At 47.1% G+C, this 15,019-nt stretch overlaps 1 protein-coding gene across 2 annotated transcripts in view; it reads right to left on the reverse strand.

Moving 5' to 3' along the window:
* Nucleotides 1-15,019, reverse strand: part of arhgap10 (Rho GTPase activating protein 10) — a 279,199-nt gene that overhangs the window by 17,076 nt on the left and 247,104 nt on the right. The gene's annotated exons all lie outside the window — the stretch shown is intronic.

Here is a 15,019-nt window from a genome sequence, read left to right on the forward strand (position 1 = left end):
CACATCATGGCCAGAGGCATTATCCATCAAAAACACTCTATATCTTCCATCGCTTTCTCATCCTGGCAATGAAAGACCATAGCAACTTTCTAAAAATTGTTTGAATCATCCAGACATTAGTGCTGCTTTCATAGTCAGCTGGAAAAGTTTTCATATTTTTCAAATAATGAGGGCTCTTTTTTTTTCCCGATCACAAGGTTTCACTTTGTCCAAGCCCATTTGGTTATAACAACTTGCATATAGCGTCTTTAATGTAGTAAAGCATCCTAAGGCGCTTCACAGGAGTGATCAAAAAAATCTGACACCGAGCCAATAATAAGATATTAAGACAGGTGACCAAAAGCTTGGTCAAAGAGATAGGTTTTATGGAGTGTCTTAAAGAAGAGAGTGATAGTGAGAGTGGAAAGGTTTAGGGAGAGAATTCCAGAGGCACGGACCTAGGCAGCTGAAGGTACGGTCGCCAATGTTCAAGCAAAGAAAATCGGGGATTTGCAAGAGACCAGAATTAGAGGAGTGCAGAGATTTTGGAGGGTTGTAGGGCTGGAGGAGGTTACAGAGATAGGGAGGGGTAAGACCACAGTGCACAACAATGTACGGTCTTCTTTTCTCATTTTGCCACTGCTCACCTTCAGTCTTTTTTTGCATAGGTTTGACCAGGTAGGGTACAATAGATGTCACCTCAATTGTAAACACAGTTGCGTGGACACTCTGCTAACAAGCCCAGAAAAACTCATTAGCGCACTTGTCACTGTCCACATTTTCACTGCACAGCTTTTTGAATACACAGTTGTGTCTAACTTTCTGGCAGCACAGGGATCCATTTGATGCTTTAAACTACAGAATCAGTGGGAAGCTGTTTAATCTACGCTGCCTCTAAGCCAGGTCCAAAATCACCCAACCCTCTGTTGTTGAGCTGCAGTACGCGGACGATGCCTGCATCTGCGCACATTCTGAGGCAGAACTCCAGGATATAGTCGATGTATTCACTGAGGCATATTAAAGCATGGGCCTTATGCTTAACATCCATAAGACAAAGGTCCTCCACCAGCCTGTCCTCGCCGCACAGCACTGCCCCCCAGTCATCAAGATTCATGGCGCGGCCCTCGACAACATGGACCACTCCCCTACCTCGGGAGCATCTTGTCAACAAAGGCAGACATTGATGCGGAGATTCAACACCACCTCCAGCGCAGCCTTCGGCCGCCTGAGGAAAAGAGTGTAAGAGGACCAGGCCCTCAAATCTACCACCAAGCTCATGGTCGACAGGTCTGTAGTAATACCCGCCCTCCTGTATGGATCAGAGGCATGGACGATGTACCGAAGACACACCAAGTCGCTGGAGATATATCACCAACAATGTCTCCGCAAGATACTGAAAATCCCCTGGGAGGACAGATGCACCAATATCAGTGTTCTCGCCCAGGCTAACATCGCCAGCATTGAAGCACTGACCACACTCGATCAGCTTCGCTGGGCAGGCAACAAAATTCGCATGCCAGACACGAGACTCCCTAAGCAATTGCTCTATGCGGAGTTCCTTCACGGCAAACAAGTCAAAGGTGAGCAGCAGAAACGTTACAAGGACACCCTCAAAGTCTCCCTGGTAAAGTGCAACATCATTACTGACACCTGTGGAGACGCTGACCGAAGACCGCCCGAGGTGGAGAAAGTGCATCAGGGAGGGCGTTGAGCTCTTCGAATCTCAACGCTGCGAGCGTGAAGAGGTCAGGCGCAGGCAGCGGAAGGAGCGTGCGGCAAATCAGTGCCATCCCCCCACTTCCTCCGACGAGTATCTGTCCCACCTGTGACAGGGTCTGTGGCTCTCGTCATCATCATAGGCAGTCCCTCGAACGAGGATGACTTCCTTCCACACCAAAAGGGATGAGTTCACTGATGTTTCAATGGAGGACCGGATATTCTAGCCCTGAACTCCAGAGGTGGAAGATGCCTGTGCGTGGATTTTTTTTAACGTGTGGTGACCGTTGCACATCAGCCACCACACAGGCTTGACAGAGCTAGGCCTTTATCCAGTGGCAAGGTTAAACCAGTGTTATATATGTGGACTTGTATTTACTCTGTACAGCCACCAAAGGGCTCTTCCCCTGGAGTCTCAAGGGATCCCATAATCCCTTGGGAGCACATCTTTTTAAGGAGGCTTCACAGGTTGGAGAGGCACGCTGGAGACCTGCAATAAAAGACTAAAGTCACACTTTACTTTGAGCTCACAGTGTTCAGTCTGACTCTTTCTCCATACACAACTGCCGACAAGATACAGATAGCGAACCCAAAGATGCAGAGAACAGTGGGCATCCTGGAGACATTTTCGGAGGGAGATGATTGGGAAACTTTTGTGGAGCAACTCAACCAATACTTCGTGGCCAACGAGCTAGATGGGGAAGAGAATGCTGCCAAACAAAGGATGATCCTCCTCACCGTCTGTGGGGCACCAATGTATGGCCTCATGAAGAATCTGCTCACTCCAACGAAACACATGGAGAAATCGTACGACGATTTGTGCACACTGGTCCGAGAGCATTTGAGCCCGAAGGAACGCGTTCTGATGGCGAGATACTGGTTCTACACCTACAAAAGATCTGAAGACCAGGAAGTGACGAGTTATGTCGGCGAGCTAAGATGCCTTGCAGGACATTGCGGATTTGAAGGACATTTGGAGCACAAGTTTAGAGACTTTTTCGTACTTGGCACTGGCCACGAAACCATACTTCGCAAACTTTTGACTGTAGAGACCCCAACCTTGAGTAAGGCCATAGCGATAGCCCAGGCGTTCATTGCCACCAGTGACAATACGAAGAAAATCTCTCAGCACACAAGTGCTGCTACAAGTACTGTGAACAAAGTGATGTTGTTTTTGAATCGTAACGTACAGGGCAGGCCTCACATGCCTGCAGCTGCACGTCCGCAGATGACTCCGAGTCCACCATCAAGGGTGATGAATGCAAGGCCATTAACACCTTGTTGGCGCTGCGGGGGTGATCATCGTTTCCATTCGTGCCGATTCAAAGAGTATGTTTGCAAGGGCTGTGGAACAATGGGACACCTCCAACGAGTGTGCAGGCGAGCTGCAAAGCCTGTTAAACCTGCAAACCACCATGTTGCAGAGGAAGACAGATCCACGGAGGATCACGATGAACCAGAGCCTTGGATCGAGGAGGCAGAGGTACATGGGGTGCACACATTCACCATGAATTGTCCCCTGACAATGCTGAATGTTAAACTAAATGGACTCCCAGTGTCAATGGAGCTGGACACGGGCGCGAGCCAGTCCATCATGAGCAAAAAGATTTTCAAAAGGTTATGGTGCAACAAGGCCTCAAAGCCAGTCTTAACTCCAGTTCGCACGAAACTAAGAATTTATACAAAATAACTGATTCCTGTAATCAGTAGTGCTACCGTAAAGGTCTCCTACGTTGGAGCGGTGCAGAAGCTACCACTCTGGGTGGTACCGGGCGATGGTCCCACTCTGCTCGGCAGGAGCTGGCTGGGAAAGATACGCTGGAACTAGGATGACGTCCGAGTGCTATCGCCCGCGACAACACTTCGTGTGTTCAGGTCTTAAACAAATTTCCTTCGCTATTCGAACCAGGCATCGGGAAATTCCAAGGAGCAAAAGTGCAGATCCACCTAATTCCCGGGGCGCGACCTATCCATCACAAGGCGAGAGCAATATCGTACATGATGAGAGAAAGGGTAGAGATCGAGCTAGACCGGCTGAAAAGAGAGGGCATCATTTCACTGATCGAGTTCAGCGAGTGGGCCAGTCCTATTGTCCCAGTCCTCAAGGGAGACGGTACCGTCAGAATCTGTGGCGATTACAAGGTAACTATCAATCGTTTCTCCCTGCAGGACCAATACCCACTACCAAAGATCGACGACCTCTTTGCAACGCTGGCGGAAGGAAAGACGTTCATGAAGCTGGATCTGACTTCAGCCTACATGACGCAGGAACTGGAGGAATCATCGAAGGCCCTCACCTTCAGCAACACGCACAAAGGTCGTTTTGTTTATAACAGATGCCCATTTGGAATCCGATCAGCGGCGGCGATATTCCAGAGAAACATGGAAAGTTTAATGAAGTCGGTCCCGCACACCGTGGTCTTCCAGGATGACATCTTGGTCACAGGTCGGAACACAGTCGAACACCTGCAGAACCTGGAGGAGGTTCTTAGTCGATTCAACTGCGTGGGGCTCAGGTTAAAACGCTCAAAGTGTGTTTTCCTGATGCCTGAAGTGGAGTTCTTGGGAAGGAGGATTGCGGCGGACGGCATCAAGCCCACCAATGCGAAGACGGAGGCAATCGATAATGCATCGAGGCCACAGAACGTGACAGAGCTGCGGTCGTTTCTGGGACTCTTGAACTACTTTGGTAACTTCTTACCAGGTCTCAGCACACTGCTAGAATCACTGCATGTTTTACTATGAAAAGGGGGTGAATGGGTTTGGGGCAAAAGCCAAGAAAATGCCTTTGTAAAAGCGAGAAAATTGTTTTGCTCAAACAAGTTGCTTGTGTTGTATGATCCATGTAAGCGTTTGGTACTAGCATGTGATGCGTCGTCATATGGCATCGGGTGTGTATTGCAACAAGCTAATGATTTCAGGAAACTGCAACTGGTTGCTTATGCATCCAGGAGTCTGTCTAAGGCCGAGAGAGTCTACAGCATGATTGAAAAAGAAGCATTGGCGTGTGTCAACGAGGTAAAGAAAATGCATCAATACCTGTTTGGGCTAAAATTTGAATTGGAAGCTGACCATAAGCCACTTATATCTCCGTTTCCGAGAGTAAAGGGATAAATACCAACGCATCGGCCCGCATCCAGAGATGGGCGCTCACGTTGTCTGCATACTACTACGCCATCCACCACAGGCCAGGCACAGAAAACTGCGCCGTTGCTGTCAGTAGGCTGCCATTGCCCACCACGGTGGTGGAAACGGCACAGCCCGCAGATCTAGCCATGGTTATGGAAGCATTTGAGAGTGAGCAATCACCCGTTACTGCCCGGCAGACAAGCCAGGACCTCTTATTATCTCTAGTCAAAAGCGGTGTGCTTCACGGGAGCTGGTCCAGTGTCCCAGTGGAAATGCAGGAAGAGATAAAGCAGTTCCAGTGGCGCAAAGCTGAAATGTCTATACAGGCAGTCTGCCTTCTGTGGGGCAATCGAGCAGTGGTCCCCAAGAAGGGCAGAGACACCTTCATCAATGACCTCCACAGTACCCACCCAGGCATCGTAATGATGAAAGCGATAGCCAGATCCCATGTGTGGTGGCCCGGTATCGATGTGGACTTAGAGTCCTGCGTTCACAGATGTAATACATGCTCGCAGTTAAGCAATGTACCCAGGGAGGCGCCGCGAAGTTTATGGTCTTGGCCCTCCAAACCGTGGTCTAGGGTACACATCGACGATGCAGGCCCGTTCTTGAATAAAATGTTCCTTGTGATTGTAGACGCATACTCCAAGTGGATTGAACGTGAGATAATGTTGTCTAGCAAGTCCACTGCCACCACTAAAAAAGCCTGCGGGCCATGTTTGCCACACACGGCTTACCCGATGTCCTGGTGAGCAACAACGGGCCATATTTTACCAGTGCTGAGTTCAAAGAATTCATGACCCATAACGGGATCAAACATGTCACATCTGCCCCGTTTAAACCAGCGTCCAATGGTCAGGCAGAGAGAGCAGTGCAAACCATCAAGCAAGGCTTGAACAGGGTAACTGAAGGCTCACTGCAGACTCGCCTATCCCGAGTCCTGCTTAGCTACCGCACTAGACCCCACTCACTCACTCGGATCCCACCTGCTGAACTGCTCATGAAATGAGCACTTAAGACAAGGCTCTTGTTAGTTCACCTGATCTACATGAACAGATGGAGAGCAGGCGGCTTCAACAAAGTGCATACCACGATAGCGCAAATGTGTCACGCGAGATTGAAATCAATGATCCTGTATTTGTATTAAATTATGGACAAGGTCCCAAGTGGCTTCCCAGCACTGTCGTGGCCAAAGAGGGGGGGAGCAGGGTGTTTCGGGTCAAACTTTCAAATGGACTCATTCACCGGAAACACTTGGACCAAGTCAAACTCAGATTCACGGACTATCCTGAGCAACCCCAACATACACACCAGTGGCAACCGGCACCACGGTTGACCACGAAGCAGAACCCATCATCCACAGCAGCCCAGTGAGGGCCCAACAAATGATTCAACAACACCAGCTTTCACACCGAGACGATCAACCAGGGTAAGAAGGGCCCCAGATCGACTCCCATTGTAAATAGTTGCACTATTGATTGGGGGGAATGTTGTTATATATGTGGACTTGTATTTACTCTGTACAGCCACCAGAGGGCTCTTCCCCTGGAGTCCCAAGGGATCTCATAATCCCTTGGGAGCACATGTATTTAAGGAGCCTTCACAGGTTGGAGAGGCAATCTGGAGATCTGCAAAAAAAGATTACGGTCACAATTCCCTTTGCGCTCAGTGTTCAGTCTGACTCTTTCTCCATAAACAACCAGGACGACTGGAGATCTGCTCTGCTGCACAGACCTAGTGTGCACACATATTGCAGTGTGGGCAGGCCCGTGCTGTCGCTGGGCTCTTCTGGGCCCTGCATCCTCATTTGCCGCACCAACGCCACGATCTCTTGCCGCTCCTCCGCCACGATCTCTCACTGCACCTCCACACCAAACATTCGCCGCACCTCCGCCACGATCTCTCACCGCTCATCCGCCCCGATTTTCTCTCCTCTCCACTGTGCCTGGGCCCCGTCGATGTTCCTGCCCGCGCTCCAAATGGCGAACTGGGCTTTGATGACGTCACCCCGTCGCCCACCTCGAAGCTGTTGCATACTTGGATTGGCTCGCGGTGGAAGTTGTCGTGGTATGCCCACCATGTTGTAGGGCCCGCGCTCCAGCTGCGCTGGTGTCCCCTCTATAATGATGCCAATTTTGCAAGATGTTCAAAAACTCAGCAGAATCTAATTTTTGAATTAAAGACTGGAGTGGCACCGATCTCCAACTAAATACTGGGATGTCAATGGCCCCGAAATTCACGGTTCTGGGAAGGACCGTTACTGCTCGTTTGCGGCGGCCATCCGTCAAAATCGAATGGCCGCCGCTTTGGGATCAACTGGCTGCCTCAACATCGATTCGGCCCGGGAGGTTTTGCAGCGCTGTGGGGCATGCGGCAGTAGTGCGCACCGCTGCTGCTCCGCCTTCACACCCGTTTTCAGTGTGAAAAAGCCGGCCCTTCAGCTGACTGTGCCCCCGCCAGCTTTTAGGGCCGGTGCAGAGTGGCAGAGATCTCGGAGCCATGGGAGCGGAGAGAGACAAGAAGGTAAGATCCAAACCTCAGGACGTTCAGCATAGAATCGGCACTCAAGGGGAGAGAGAGAGAGAGAGAGAGAGAGAGAGAGAGAGAGAAAGAGGGTGAGAGAGGGGGGAGAGAGAGCGAGAGAGAGGGGGGAAGGGAGCAAGAGATAAAGGAGAAAGAGATAGAAGTGAGGATAGGGAATGAGAAACAAAATGAGAAAATTTGATTGGAAGAGAGAGAAATAGAGAAATAGGAATAGTGAGGGAGAAAAGGGGGAAAAAGAGAGGGAGAGAGAGAGAGAGAGAGAAATAGAGATCCTGAGATTCACAGAGAGAGAACAGAATTCTTAATTCAGTGGCCCAGACTGGGAACGTCGCCCCAGCTCAGCATTCCGAACGGTAACAAATGGGAATGTGTTCCACCTCTGCCACCTCCAGGCTAGATCCAAGGTCGTCCCATCCTCTGTCATCGAACTACAGTACGCAATCAACTGTACTGTCGGAGGCCAAACTCCAAGCCATCGTCAACACTAAACATCCGTAAGACAAAGGTCCTCCACCAACCTGACCCCGCCACAGAGCACAGCCCCCCCCGGTTAACAAAATCCACAGTGAGGCCTTGGACAACGGGGACCATTTTCCATAACTCAGGAGCCTACTGTCAGCAAGGGCAGACATCGATGACAACATCCAACACTGCCTTCAGCCTTCGGTCACCTGAAGAAGAGAGTGTTTGAAGACCAGGGCCTCAAATCTGGCACCAAGCTTGTGGTCTGCAGGGCAGTAGTGATACCCGCCCTCCTATATGGCTCAGAGACATGGACTATTTCCAGCAGACACCTCAAAGCACTGGAGAAGTACCACCAACGCTGCCTCCGCAAGACCCTGCAAATCCATTGGGAGGATAGACGCACCAGCGTCAGTGTTCTCGCTCAGGCCAACATTTCCAGCATCGAAGCACTGACCGCGCTCGATGAGCTCCGTTGGGTGGGCCACATCATCCGCATGCTGACACGAGACTCCCTAAGCAAGTGCTCAGCTCGGAGCCTCGACTGTTCAGCCACCAAAGAACTCATTTAGGAGTGGAAGCAAGTCTTCCTCGATTCCGAGAGACTGCCTATGATTAAAAGTGGCCAACCCAAGTTCCTTGGTAAGCTCATTGGGGTAGAGTTTCCACTTTGGCCGCAATCGAGAAATTGCGGCCAAACTGCGCTTACACTGCACTAGTTATATTGGGCTTCACATTTCCGCTAAAATTCATTTGTAAAATCACAAACGTAAAATCTTCTATGAACCAGTGCAATTCAGAAGCATAATAGACTGTAATCATTTCTTCTTTTTTTTCCCATTAAAAAGTATTCCTTGATGTGTTTAAGAGTGGTAACCTGTTGCAGTTTTATTAACGCAATTGAAAATGTGTTTATCACCAAAAATACGTTTTTTTAAAAATAAGTGTCCAGTCCACCACCTGCGAGTGACCTTTAAAATCACTGAAAATTACTTTAAAAAACTAAATTGAACCATTTAATAGTTTCATACATTATTATACATTATTCAGTTTCTTAACAAATTAAATATTTTTGAGAATCAAAAACTTTTAAACGTGTCTTCTAGTACCTGTGCACCAAAAAATGAGCGCAATTTGAAGAACCCTCCCTAACCAGTGCAATTAGAATCGTAGAATGGTTACAATACAGAAGGACGCATTTTCGGCCCATCGAGCCCATGCTAGTCCCACTCTCCCACCCTTTCCCCGTAGCCCTGTAAATTTTTTCCCTTCAGGCACTTATCCAATTCCCTTTTGAAAGCCACGATTGAGTCTGCTTCCACCACCCTTTCAGGCAGTGCATTCCAAATCCTAACCACTCACTGCGTAAAAAAGTTTTTCCTCATGTCGCCTTTGGTTCTTTTGGCAATCACTTTAAATCTGTGTCCTCTGGCTCGTGCCTTTTCCACCAATGGGAACAGTTTCTCTCTAGTTACTCTGTCTAGACCCATCATCATTTTGAACACCTCTATCAAGTCTCCTCTCAACCTTCTCTGCTCTAAGAAGAACAACCCCAGCTTCTCCAGTCTATCCACGTAACTGAAGTCCCTCATCCCTGGACCATTCTCGTAAATCTTTTCTGCACCCTCTCCAAGGCTTTCACAATCTTCCTAAAGTGCGTTCCCCAGAATTGGACACAATACTCCAGTTGAGGCCAAACCAGTGTTTTATACAGGTTCATCATAACTTCTTTGCTTTTGTACTCTTATGCCTCTATTTATGAAGCCTAGAATGCCGTATGCTTTTTAAAATCAGCTTTCTCAACCTGCCCTGCCACCTTCAACGATTTGAGCACATGTACCTCCAGGTCTTTTTGTTCATGCACCCACTTCAGGATTGCACCCTTTAGGTTATATTGCCTCTCCTCAATATTTCTACCAAAATCTATCACTTTGCCCTTATGGGTGTTAAATTTCATTTGCCACATATCCGCCCATTCCACCGGCCATTCTATGCCTTCTTGAAATCTATCACTATCCTGCTCATTGTTCACTGTACTTCCAAGTTTTGTGTCATCTGCAGATTTTGAAATTGTGCCCCGTACACACAAGTCCAAGTCATTAATATAGATCAAGAAAAGCAGTGGTCCTAGTCTCGACCCCTGGGGAACATCACTGTATACCTTCCTCCAGTCCGAAAAATAACCGTTCACCACTCCTCTCTGTTTCCTGTTACTTAACCAATTTCGTATCCAAGCTGCCACTGTCCCTTTTATTCCATGGGCATCAACTTTGCTGGCAAGCCTATTATGTGGCAATTTATCAAACACCTTTTGGAAATCCATGTACACCACATCAACTGCATTACCCTCATCAACCCTCTGTTACCTCATCAAAAAACTTGATCAAGTTAGTTAACCATGATTTGCCTTTAACAAATCAGTGCTGGCTTTCCTTAATTAATCCACACTTGCCCAAGTGATTGTTAATTTTGTCCCTGGTCATTGTTTCTAAAAGCTTCCCCGCTAGAGGTTAAATTGATGGAATCTTACCATTTCGACCTGGGGCATGGCCAGTTTTGTAGGCGGGGCGTGATATGGGCCCCGCATGATACAGGCTAAATTGAACCTTGAACCAACGTAAAAGATCGAGGAATACACGAACGTAAGTGGTTTGGGGCATAATTCACTTATGTTTTAAATTCCGTGACCTTTTGTACTGATTCAGCCGATTCCTCCCGGATTGCGTTGATATAACGAATGGAAATTTGACTATTATCCTTAGCTTTCAACAGGCAGAAATCATGCGGGATTTTCTGAGCTCTTTTCATCAACATCGGCCATCCGTTTCAGATCCCAGTCTGTCCTTTTCAGAAATCTAGAACCATGAGATTCAGTAATATCGGGAGGCAGTTTAACTGCCACCGCCTGCCCTCCCTCCCTCCCCCCGCCCCCAACTACGATGGGCTGGAATGTGTCAGGTGGGTTAAATTGTTAAAAATGTGAAACCTGACGTAAACATGCCTACTTCCAGTTTAACCACAGCAGATTTGGGGACGGTCAGAGTAACCCTCTCTGGAAAGGTGGGTCCATGATTATATTATGTAAATGAGGCTTTGTTCCTCAGATTTTGGCAACCATTTAAATTTAACAGCTCCAGGCTGGATTTCCCAGGAAAACCGGCAGCTGAAGGGAGACGGGAGCTGTCAGATCCAGCAGGAAAGTGCTTTTCCAGCACTGTTTGTGGACCAGAATGAGCATGAGTGCTTCCCTGCAGCCCCTCAAGCAAACCTTTTCTCTGCCCCCACCCACACGATCTCTTGCCCCCTCCGCAAAATCTCCCTCTTTCCACACTGCTGCGCTCCGAGCCCCCACCGATCTTCTCGATTGCCAGTGACCGTCCTCAACAATCCACAGCTGCTTCATTGTGCCTCCCATTCCGGCTGGCTGCCGAGTGGAAAACACAGTGATAAAAATTCCAATCAGGTCCTTTCCTTAAATTCAGCAGGGCCTCCTCATTTTTGGGTTTCCAGGGTGCTGGGATGTGCCCCTGCTCCTTGCCTGTAAATATCAGGTCCATCATAATTCTGTGCAACTAGCTTTTGAAACTTCAATTCCTTCAAACTGTTCAAAATATCCATTTGCTTGTGCAGCGACGAGTCACGCTGCTTTTTATCTTCAGCCATCTGTAAAATCGACTTCCAATGCTCAGTCACCCACACGCCAACAAACAGGTGGAAACCTGCTCAAACCAGTGCCCACTAGTGCCACAGTGACCACTGAACGCAGTTAAATTGAGAGGTGAAAGCCATAGGTTCAATAGTAACAAGTCTCATTAAAGCAGGATTCCTGCCTGCCACACTTGCAAACAAGCAGGAATTTCTGTGAATCAAATAGCAATAAAACAAACTTTTCTCAATTGGAATATAGGCGGGAATAAACAGGACTAGAAATGATCGTGTTAAAACAGGAATTGCAAGTAAGCGACTTGCATGTAATCAGGCCAACCGTATTTCAAAGCTGGCATGAGAACAGGAATAGCTAACGTATTGATGCTGGGGGTCAGACACATGTCTCATAACCAATGAGTGGGCTGTGTGACTGACAACCTGTGGCCAAGTATGTAAAGGATAGTCTAACAATAAGCCAAACAAACCAAAAGATCCACAGTTTGCTCCCAGCCTGTACGAAGTTAGCTGATTGGATGAGTGAGAGGAAACAGTTAGCTAGAGTTCCTGTTCCAACCAGGGCAATCTGTTGGATGGTGCAGGTGGATCACAGGTGAGGAATGGAGAACTATCCTCCATTGTCACATCGTCTGACAATGTGTCTCAGCTCACATCTAAAGAATAGCCAGTTAGATGAGGCATCTGAGGGCTGTTACTGCCGGTGGAACCACACCACCGTAAAACTCAACTGCTTCAGAAGAGGACACACAGACCAAAAAAAAATCACAAATGTTACAAAATCTTGGAACAAAGCCAATTTTCAAGGTGTTTTATAAAATATTCGCAAATGCAATTTTTAACAATTTTACGTGGCGGGGGAAGGGGGAGGATATATGGTAGAATGGGGTAAGCTTTAGTCTACATGGATATAGCAAGGCTTGTGACAAGGTTCTGCATGGCAGACTAGTCAGAAAAGTAAAAGTAAAATGGGATCCAAGGGAGAGTGGCAAGTTGGATCCAAAATTGGCTCAGTGGCAGGAAGCAAAGGGTAATGGTTGACAGGTGTTTTTGTGATGGAAGGCTGTTTCCTGTGGGGTTCCACAGGGCTTAGTACCAGGTCCCTTGCTTTTTCTGACATATATCAATGATTTAGACTTCAAAGTAGGGGGCATGATTAAGAAGTTTGCAGATTAAACAAAAATTGTCCGTGAGGTTGATAGTGAGGAAGGAAGCTGTAGACTGTAGGAAGATATCAATAAGAACATAAGAAATCGGAGCAGGAGTAGGCCATACGACCCCTCGAGCCTACTCTGCCATTCAATAAGATCATGGCTGATCTGATCATGGACTCAGCTCCACTTCCCCGCCCGCTCCCCATAACCCCTTATCGTTTGAATAAATTTAAGATAGAAATAGACAGTTTCTTAATGTCCCAGCTTCCACAGCCCTCTGAGGCAGCGAATTCCACAGATTTACAACCCTCTGAGAGAAGACATTTCTCCTCATCCCTGTTTTAAATGGGCGGCCCCTTATTCTAAGATCATACCCTCTGGTTCTAGTCTCCCCCATCAGTGGAAACATCCTCTCTGCATCCACCTTGTCAAGTCCCTCATAATATGATACGTTTCGATAAGATCACCTCTCATTCTCTGAATTCCAAGGAGTAGAGGCCCAACCTACTCAACCTTTCCTCATGTCAACCCCCTCATCCTCGGAATCAACCGAGTGAACCTTCTCTGAACTGCCTCCAAAGCAAGTATATCCTTTTGTAAATATGGAAACCAAAACTGCACGCAGTTTTCCAGATGTGGCCTCACCAATACCCTGTACAACTGTAGCAAGACTTCCCTGCTTTTATACTCCATCCCCTTTGCAATAAAGGCCAAGATACCATTGGCCTTCCTGATCACTTGCTGTACCTGCATACTATCCTTTTATGTTTCATGCACAAGCACCCCCAGGTCCCGCTGTACTGCGGCACTTTACAATCTTTCTCAAGTTTAAATAATAACTTGCTCTTTGATTTTTTTCTGCCAAAATGCATGATGCCTCCCATAACTTTTTCTAGCCTTTGCACCAGATCTACGGAACTTCCAAAGGATGCTCAAATAAATGTGCATTTGGGATTACTAACTGTGAATCAGTACCTGAAAGTAAATATAGAGGGTGAGAAAAAATATTAATTCTGATCTTTTGAGACCATTATTTTTTCTTCTTCTTTCGTTTGTTTTTTCTCCTGGTACTAGGTTCTCACGAGCCTTTGTGCCAATACTTTGCATTTGTTTAATCAATATTTTGCCCCCAGCACCTTTCTGAGGTATTTGGAAGACAAGGAGACAGACCAATGACGGGTGCATGACCTCGCACTTTCCAACATTATACTCCATCTGCCAAATTTTTGCCCACTCATTTAGCCTGTCTATGTCCTTTTGCAGATTTTTTGTGTCCTCCTTACACATTGCTTTTTCTTCCATCTTTGTATCGTCAGCAAACTTGTCTATGTTACACTCGGTCCCTTCTTCCAAATCGTTAATATAGATTGTAAATAGTTGGGGTCCCAGCACTGATCCCTGTGGCACCCCACGAGTTACTGGTTGCCAACCAGAGAATTAACTATTTATTCCGACTCTTTGTTCTCTTTTAGTTAACCAATCCTCTATCCATGCTAATATATTACCCCCAACCTTGTGAAATTTTATCTTGTGCAGTACCCTTTTATGTGGCACCTTGTCAAATGCCTTCTGGAAGTCCAAATACACCACATCCATTGGCTCCCCTTCATCCACCCTGTTCATTACATCCTCAAAGAACTCCAGCAAATTTGTCAAACATGACTTCCCCTTCATAAATCCATGCTGACTCTGCCTGACTGAATTTAGCTTTTCCAAATGGTCTGCTACTGCTTCTTTAATAATGGACTCCAACATTTTCCCAACCACAGATGTTCGACTAACTGGTCTATAGTTTCCTGCTTTTTCTCTGCCTCCTTTTTTAAATAGGGGCAGGCAGAAAAGAGGCAAATGAAATTCAATCCGGAGAAGTGTGAGGTGATGCATTTGGGGAGGGCGAACAAGACAATGGAATACACAATAAATGGTAGGACACTGAGAAGTGTAGAGGAACAGAGGGAACTTTGAGTCAATGTTCCCCATAATTTTTTTTTGAGCCGCATGGCCCCTTTAAAATTTGACAAGGTGCCACATAAAAGGTTACTGCACAAGATAAAAGTTCACGGGGTTGGGGGTAATATATTAGCATGGATAGAAGATTGACTAACAGAAAACAGAGTCGGGATAAATGGTTCATTCTCTGGTTGGCAACCAGTAACTAGTGGGGTGCCATAGGGATCAGTGCTGGGACACCAACTATTTACAATCTATATTAACAACTTGGAAGAAGGGACTGAGTGCAAGATAGACAAGTTTGCTGACGATACAAAGATGGGAGGAAAAGCAATGTGTGAGGAGGACACAAAAAATCTGCAAAAGGAAATGAGTGGGCAAAAATTTGGCAGATGGAGTATAATGTTGGAAAGTGTGAGGTC

The sequence above is a fragment of the Pristiophorus japonicus genome, chromosome 2 (assembly GCF_044704955.1).
Source record: "Pristiophorus japonicus isolate sPriJap1 chromosome 2, sPriJap1.hap1, whole genome shotgun sequence".
NCBI classification, from domain to species: Eukaryota; Metazoa; Chordata; class Chondrichthyes; family Pristiophoridae; genus Pristiophorus; species Pristiophorus japonicus.